The sequence below is a fragment of the Propithecus coquereli genome, unplaced genomic scaffold (assembly GCF_000956105.1).
Source record: "Propithecus coquereli isolate 6110/MARCELLA unplaced genomic scaffold, Pcoq_1.0 Scaffold260, whole genome shotgun sequence".
NCBI lineage: Eukaryota > Metazoa > Chordata > Mammalia > Primates > Indriidae > Propithecus > Propithecus coquereli.
In genome coordinates, this window is record NW_012148175.1 from 2,075,549 (window position 1) to 2,083,329 (window position 7,781).

The window sequence follows — 7,781 nt, forward strand, 5'->3', positions numbered from 1 at the left end:
ATTATGTGACCCTGTAAATAGAAAAGTTTACTAATAAAATCATTGATAGAACAATGATTTTTTAATCAAGGGTTCTAAATATCTAGAGTCCTTCAAGGTAGTAAATTGAAGAAAAATGTAATTAAAAAAACACAACAAAGAAAAACCTGCGTTTACACATTTACCCACATAGCAGCTGGAAAGGTTAATTGCAACATTGAATGTGTGTACCAGACAATTTCTTATGGGCATAATCCATATGTCAATAAAACCTTATGGCAAGAAGTGAGAGTTATATAGCATGGGCATGACATAAGTCATTGCCAGGTGGCACCTGCAAAAACTAGTTAAAGTATGTGCAAAACTGGTTGTTGCAGCAGTAGTTGCAATAAACATGGGACTGAGAGGATTTCGTAGAGCATAAGTCAGATGTACCAGTATCACAGACTGTTATTAATAATTTGCTCCAATAAAAATAGCTTATTTGAGGTAATGGTAGTTCATCATTGCATTAGTCAGGATTTTCCAGAGAGACAGAACCAATAAGGTGCACGTGTGTGTGTGTGTGTATGCACGCGTATATGTGTATACAGAGAGAGCACATGCTTGTGTGAGAGATTGATTTTAAAGCATTTGTTTCCATGATTAAGGAGCTCAAAATCTGTAACATAAATGACAGATCATTACCCTGGAGACCTAAGGAAGAGCTGGTGTTGCAGTGTAAGTCCTAAGGCCTTCTCCTGGCAGAATTCTTGCTCAGGTGAGGTCAGTCTTTTGTTCTATTCAGGCCTTCAGCTGCTTGGATGAGGCCCATTAACTTTATAGAAGGCAATCTGCTTTACTCAAATTCTACTGATTTAAATATTAATCTCATCAAAAACACCATCACAAAAACATCCAGAATGTTGACCACAATTCTTTCCACCATGGCCCAGCTAAGTTGACACACAGAATTAACCATCACAATCATGATTCTTGTTTCATTTTGGTTTTGCATGAACAAAACAGGTAAATTGAATGGGGATACGATGTGGGTCACCACTTTTGCATTCTTTGAGTCTTGGATGGTGGTACAAGTTTCTGCAGTTTATCCTACAATTCACTTTTTCATATGATTTACTATCCTTCCCAGGGAGGGTAGGGAACAGTCTAGGGATCTTCCACTTTTTTGTTCCTACAACATTGACTCTTACCCCACAGGAATGGGGACCAACATGGGGGCTCTTCTAGTTGCTAAGTATTCTTTTGTAGACTTTTAAGAAATATTCCCGCATTTTTCTCAGGGAAATAACTGCCACATGGATCTTCAAATATCAGAAACACTGTGCAGTGGACTCGGAACAAATTTAATTTAGCCCCTGGTCTCCATAAGCCCTTACTCTAACTGGAATAAAACATGATAATGTTTTTCAAGTACTTTATTTTCAGTGTTAGATCCTATTTTTAACAGTATTCACCTTTCCCCCGTGAATAGTTATTCCGGAAAAATGGTTCTGGGAGTCCTTGGGGAAGGGAATATGTATTATATATATGTTGGTAATGGTATTACAGAATTCTTAATAAAAGCCAGCTTCCCCATTCAATCATGTGACTTTGGAATCTATGAACTAATTTGGTTGTCAAAAATGAGTGAAAAACAATTTTCCATTGCAACGAACGACATCAGCCTTCTTCCTACCATTGTTCTATTTTTTTCCCCCAGTTTTATAATTGTAACAAAATCCTAGTTGTACATAAGTAGTATTTTTTTATTTCAGCATGTTATAGGGGTACAAATGTTTAGGTTACGTATATTGCACTTGCCCCACCCGAGACAGAGTTTTAAGTGTGTCCATCCCCCAGATGGTGAGCACCATATCTATTAGGTGTTTATATATCTATCCATTCCTCCCCCTCCCATCTGCCCAACATCTGATGAATGTTATTAGTATATGTGCACTTAAGTGTTGAATTAGTTGTATAAAATCTTGCCACTAGGAACACTGCAATCCTACCAGTCACTGCCAAAAATGCCTGTGGGTCAAAGCACCATGATAGCTAATCCAGCATTGCTAAGCATTATAATATTTACATCTACTGCTGATGGTTAAGTGCCATCACCCGGCTTCTTAGATACTGTAATCTTATTACCTCCTTGATACTACAGAGCTCTGTAATCTCCCATCTTTAACCTAGACTACAGAATACAACCAACTTTGGTTTTTTTGGTTTCCACCCCCCCCCACTCCTTGCACCAATGTAATTTTTCACTGCTTTAAGAGAATTGAGTCCTCTGTGCTCTCCTAGGGACAGAACTTTCAAATAGTGAGTTCTCAGATCATATCTGGTAAGTCCATTCTAATTGTCCTACCATCCTAAACCTCTATCCTTCCTCAGTACTTGGCCAAAAAGTGTTCCACCATCCCTACTTCTTTTACTGTAGGCTGTGACTGTGTGCAAGCTTCAGGGAGTCACCCCAATGCACGTATTTGGGTCAGGCCCAGGTATTCCTGCCCAAATACTGAATTCACATGAGTACTGTGTATGAATAAATTCTCTTCATATTCATCCTACTCCTTCTCTACCTTAGTGCAATAAACTCAATCAACTCCCAGGTGTTTAATTTTGCTTCCTGCTCTAAATATTGACTAAATGCTACAATCCCTTTGGTCTATAATCTTTCTCCTCCTCAAGTAAAATTATACTTTTCCACTCAAACTGTACTGAGATCTCACCATGGTTATTAGCCTGAAGGCAAAGAGCGACTGCAGAGAGAGCTCTTAAGAATAACATATCGTGAAGAATCTATCTCAGATAATTTCCATGTACATTCCCCAGGCAAGGGGAGATGAAGCTTTGCTCAAAGCTGGAGGGTGCTGTTTTCGATATCCAAGAGGGTTCAGAGGGATTCAGATGTTCAAAATTCTCGGGCTCATCCACTCAAATATCCCTTCCCTAGGACTTAGTTTCCCATGTTTTGTTCTGCTTTTCAATAAGGGCCATGACATTGTCATAGAATTATCAAAGCTAAAATAGTCTCCTTTATAGTTCTATTACCTTTGTCATTAAAACCCAGGTCTGATTTTAGCACAGTCTGCCTTTCAATTCTAGGAGATAATATCTTCAAAAACTGCCTCCAGCTTTTATGGCTTGCCTTGGATTGGAGATGGATGCCCTGAGCCTATCACTTTCTTTATTCTTAAAGCCTCTAATTCAATTAATAGATGCTAGACCTTTTTATAATTATCATTCTCCCTGTACCACTAAGGGCCACATACAGCTAATATTTCTCTATCCTCCTACATTTTATCCTAATTAATTACAAGTAAAAATTCTCCGTACTTGTGATACATACGCATGCCGTGGGTTATCACCCCAGTTACCGCCAGAAATGGAATCTGTTACTTTCAGATCAGTGAGTAATCCAGACCCAGGATTCTATCCTTAGAGTCTGCCTTCTAGTACTAAGCCTGCTTCCAACTACCTTAACCAAGTATCCCCAGAAATTAGTATAAAAGATTGTGCTACTAGTGTTACCTGGGCCCACATGACCGTACAAATGAGGGATAAATGGAGTGAGAAAAGGGAAGAGGGGGATAGAATAAAAAAGATGTGTTGTTTATCCAGGGGTTCAAAAAATAGTTTGATCCTCTACTTAAAAGCCAAATAAAATGAGTCTTAAGACAGTTGGTCCAAGGAAAGAAAGGGGAGAGATTTCTCCACAAGCTTCCCTAGCTCATTTGTCAGAGTTTTGCCTCTTAGGAAATTAACTCCCCAGGATTCAGAATTGTACACCCATGGTGGCTAAATAAGACTTCACAGCATCCTAATCTAGCTGTCATGTGGCAGTCCCAGAAAGAAAATGAGAGAAGTGTAGCATGGGTTTAAGACAAATCATCAGGTTAGGCCAGCATAAATTCAGCCACAGTTTACACAGAGGTAGATGTCACAGTGGTAGCTGGGATAAAAAAGCCCAAGGAAACCTAAAATGATACAGAAGATGTGTCTGATATCTATAGTCTGAACTATGATGATGTTGTGAATAACTAAAAGAGACCTTAATTATATGAGGAGTCAAACTTAGAGAAATAGTTTGGTTACCAAAAACTGAGTTCACACTGGCTCATACAAAAAGGGAAATTTATTGACTTTAAAAACTGAGACGTTTTCTGATAATACTGGCTTCAGATCAGCCACTATCCAGTAACCAAGTGGTCTCACCAAAGATCCATTTTCCATTTTTTTTTTTTTTTTTTTGTTAACCTTTATTCAGTCTTCAGCGTATTGGCGTCAGTCACACCTACTCTCAAGATGAGACATGACCTAGGACTATATACTACTACTTTCTCATGCATCAGGAATGAGAAAGCAGTTTTTACTCAGAGTTTCCAACAGAAGTTTAGAGATTCGGAATGTATCTACCCCTGAGTATGACTAGGAGCTTGCATGTAGTGATTGGCTTAACCTAGGGCATGTGATTTTTCCCTTGGACGTGAGAGTAGAGTATCCCTAGGAATACAAATCCTTAATTCCCAACTAGAGCTGGTGTAAAGAAAAAAATGTCCCCATGGATACTGAGGTAAGAAAATAGGGGTGATTGTCCAAATCGATGAATCATTGCTACTTAGTAAAAACAGCTAAATTTAAAAATAAAAATATCATAAAATGTGGATTTCATAAAATTAAAAAAAAAAAAAACTTAATTGAAGGTATATATTTTTTAAGTCTTAAAATGTGTTAAAGGTTAAGAAGCCCTAATGTGGAAGATGCTGAGCTTTACTCTCAATTTGAAAAATGTCTGAAAAATGTTTAAAAATAGCTTGTATTTTTCCCAAAATATAAAGAATGAGAAATTCATAAATATTAATCAATGAAACACTTTAAGTGCATATTTTCTACAGATCATGGAGAAAACTGTTAGAAAATCATTGATTCCGTCTTTCCCCCTTATGTTTGAACTTTATCTGATTTTGAGACATATGAAATTATAATTTTTGTTATACATCTTGTTTTCTTGTTAAACATCTTGTTTTCCTCAAATTGGTTACCCTTCACCCCACCAAGGAAATCTTAGGCTCACTGTGGCATCATTTCATCAGTTATAATGTTATTTAGATAATGGTACTGAATGTTTTTATTTCAAATAGTCTTTAATATTTATGACTGCCATATCTTATTCTTTGCAACATTCTCTCAACGTCACAAAATCCCTCTATACAATGCTTTTTACCTTTGTACCTGCTGTTAAGATCAGGTCTTATATTACCAGTGTGATTTTTGGGTTAGGCTAATCAGTCACCTTTTTTGTCTTATCTTTCTGACAACGTTTCCTGAAGTTATTGCCATTGGACTATAGAAATTACTTGGATACACTTGTGTGTTGTTTGGCTAAACATTGCATTCTTACCCTTAAAATTTTACCTTTGGAAAATAAAGGTTTAGCAGAGTATTTTATCAGATACATAAACCAATCACCAAAGAGGAGAGGTGTAAGTGCATGACTATTTAACTTTTAACTTACCTCTAAATTTTACTTTTGTTCTCCTTTATTATGTACATTTTAAAAACTTTCTTTATTCATTTCTTCATCAAACATTCGATAGGACTTCCTGTTTTTCAGGCACGATGTTTGGTATTGGGGTAAAGTGGGATGAGGGCAGATTTGGGGAGAAAAGAGTGGCAGCAATAAGGGATGCAGTTCCCTTCCTGGAATATCCCAATATAATGAGGGAAGATACTCTATTTTATTTTTTAAAAAATATGACTGAGAGTAGTGTTGATAGAGAATAACATTGCAATTTATAAGTATAGTAAACAGAGCAAAACTGTGCTTTCTGGCGAGTAGCCTCATCTTCATAAGGAAGGTGACTTTGAACAGTGTCTTGAATAATGAGCAGGACAGCACAAGGCAAACAGGCAGTAACACATTTTGGCATCAGCAGTAAAAATCTTGGCTACTCTTCATGCTCTAAACTTTATCTCTTTCCCCCCCTTTATCCATTTTGCCTTTCTTCTCCATCTATCACCCTTCTTGGTAAAGTCAAGGAAAAAAAAAATCTTTTTTTGACAGGATATCCCTGCAACAAAGTAACTCACAGGTTATCAGCAGACTAGTGAAGTTCTCGCCTAATGGTTTTCTCCCTGTAATGCCATCTTTTTTGATTTGTTCTATGGGGGAGGGGGGAAATATATATATATATATGTATATATGTGTATATATTCATTCTCAGGGATGGCCAATTTAATGAAATAACTTTGATAGGCATATTACTTGAATCTCTTTATGTGCAGAGATAATTTATTTAATTTCACACATTTTGGGGAAAAAAATCTCTTGAAATATGAAATATTCACAGCAGTGCTAACTTCAAGTATTTTAGTTCTTAGAACCAAGAAACAGAATGAAAATCTAACTTGACCTCTCCTTAGCTGCATGCCATGATACTTTTGATTGTATTGTTATCCCTAGAGTACGTTAAATATAACTAGTAAAGGATTGGGACACCTAAAGTTTGCCATTATTCCAAGGTACCTTGTTGAAAGCTAAATGGGGGTATTTGTATAATTGAGAACTACTCAGCATACTGACTAAGCCTCTTCGACATGTAGGAATACATGATAAAGGGAAGTGTTCATCCAAGTCATTTTTTATAAGAAAAAAATAATTTCTTCTCTGGTATTTTTGGGCTCCTGGGATAAAAGTCTCATTTTATTTTCTCAAGGATTTTCTGATCTTCATAAGCAAATAGAACTCTATGCATGGCTTCTAAAATCAGGATTTTGATATATATAATCATTGTTCTGTCATTCACATTATAAAAATGATACAAGTCAGCACATATTCATAGTTCTGCTTCACATAACATTGTGCTTCAATTAAAGCATATTTTAAGTTGAATGGAACTCCTATGGGTTTTTGCTTTAATTTTGTGAAAAATCTCTTGATGTTCTAGGCGTAGATTGAAAAAAAAAATTGTGGCATTAGAGCTTATATGTCTATTACTCCATTGGTGGATTTCTGTATTTTGTGAGATCCTTGCCAATCTTTCCACTGCTCAAGCTGCACTCCAGGAAGCCAGTGTTTACGCAGGGGGATTGGGGGTTTACTAACCTGGAAGCCTGCAATAAGGAAAGTGTGTGTTTCCCTTTTACAACAAGAGTGTGCCTTGGTAAGATCCAGACAAAAAAATCACAGCCTCAGAAGTGGATCCCTTTTGGGGACTGATAAGCAGCTGTTGAACCCTGCACTCTTTCTGTGGGTTTATTATTGCAGCTACTTTGAAAAGAGAGTTCATTTTTTATTAATAATTAACACAATTTAACTTATGACATCTTACGTGCCACTCATTAAGCTAGGTGTTTTTGGCCAAAGTGCTTTGTACATCTCTCAATTATACTTATCGTATTGTAATATGGTTAATTGTCCACAAACTCATTCATCTGTTCATTAAATAAACATGAGTTGAGCACCACTCATACTAGGTATGTTGCAAAGTGCCAAAGATGACCAAGATGAGTAAGTACTTGCATTTAAGACGCTCGCTGTCTAGTGAGGAATATAAGCACATAGTCAAATTATCTTAGCAAGAGGGTACAAGATAGTGATTTTGAATGCAGGGCAGAATTTTTAAGCACTCTGCTGTAAGCGGTACTCAGCCTATGAAAGTGAAGCATGGCAGGTGTAAGGATCCAAAAGGCGGCTTCAAGTTCCAATATGTAGTAGGTTTCTTATCATTCAGTTTGTATTAAGTTACAATAATAGTTCTTTGATTATTTATAAATGCGTTTTTAGGTTTCCAGATGTATATTTATTTTTATGTGTT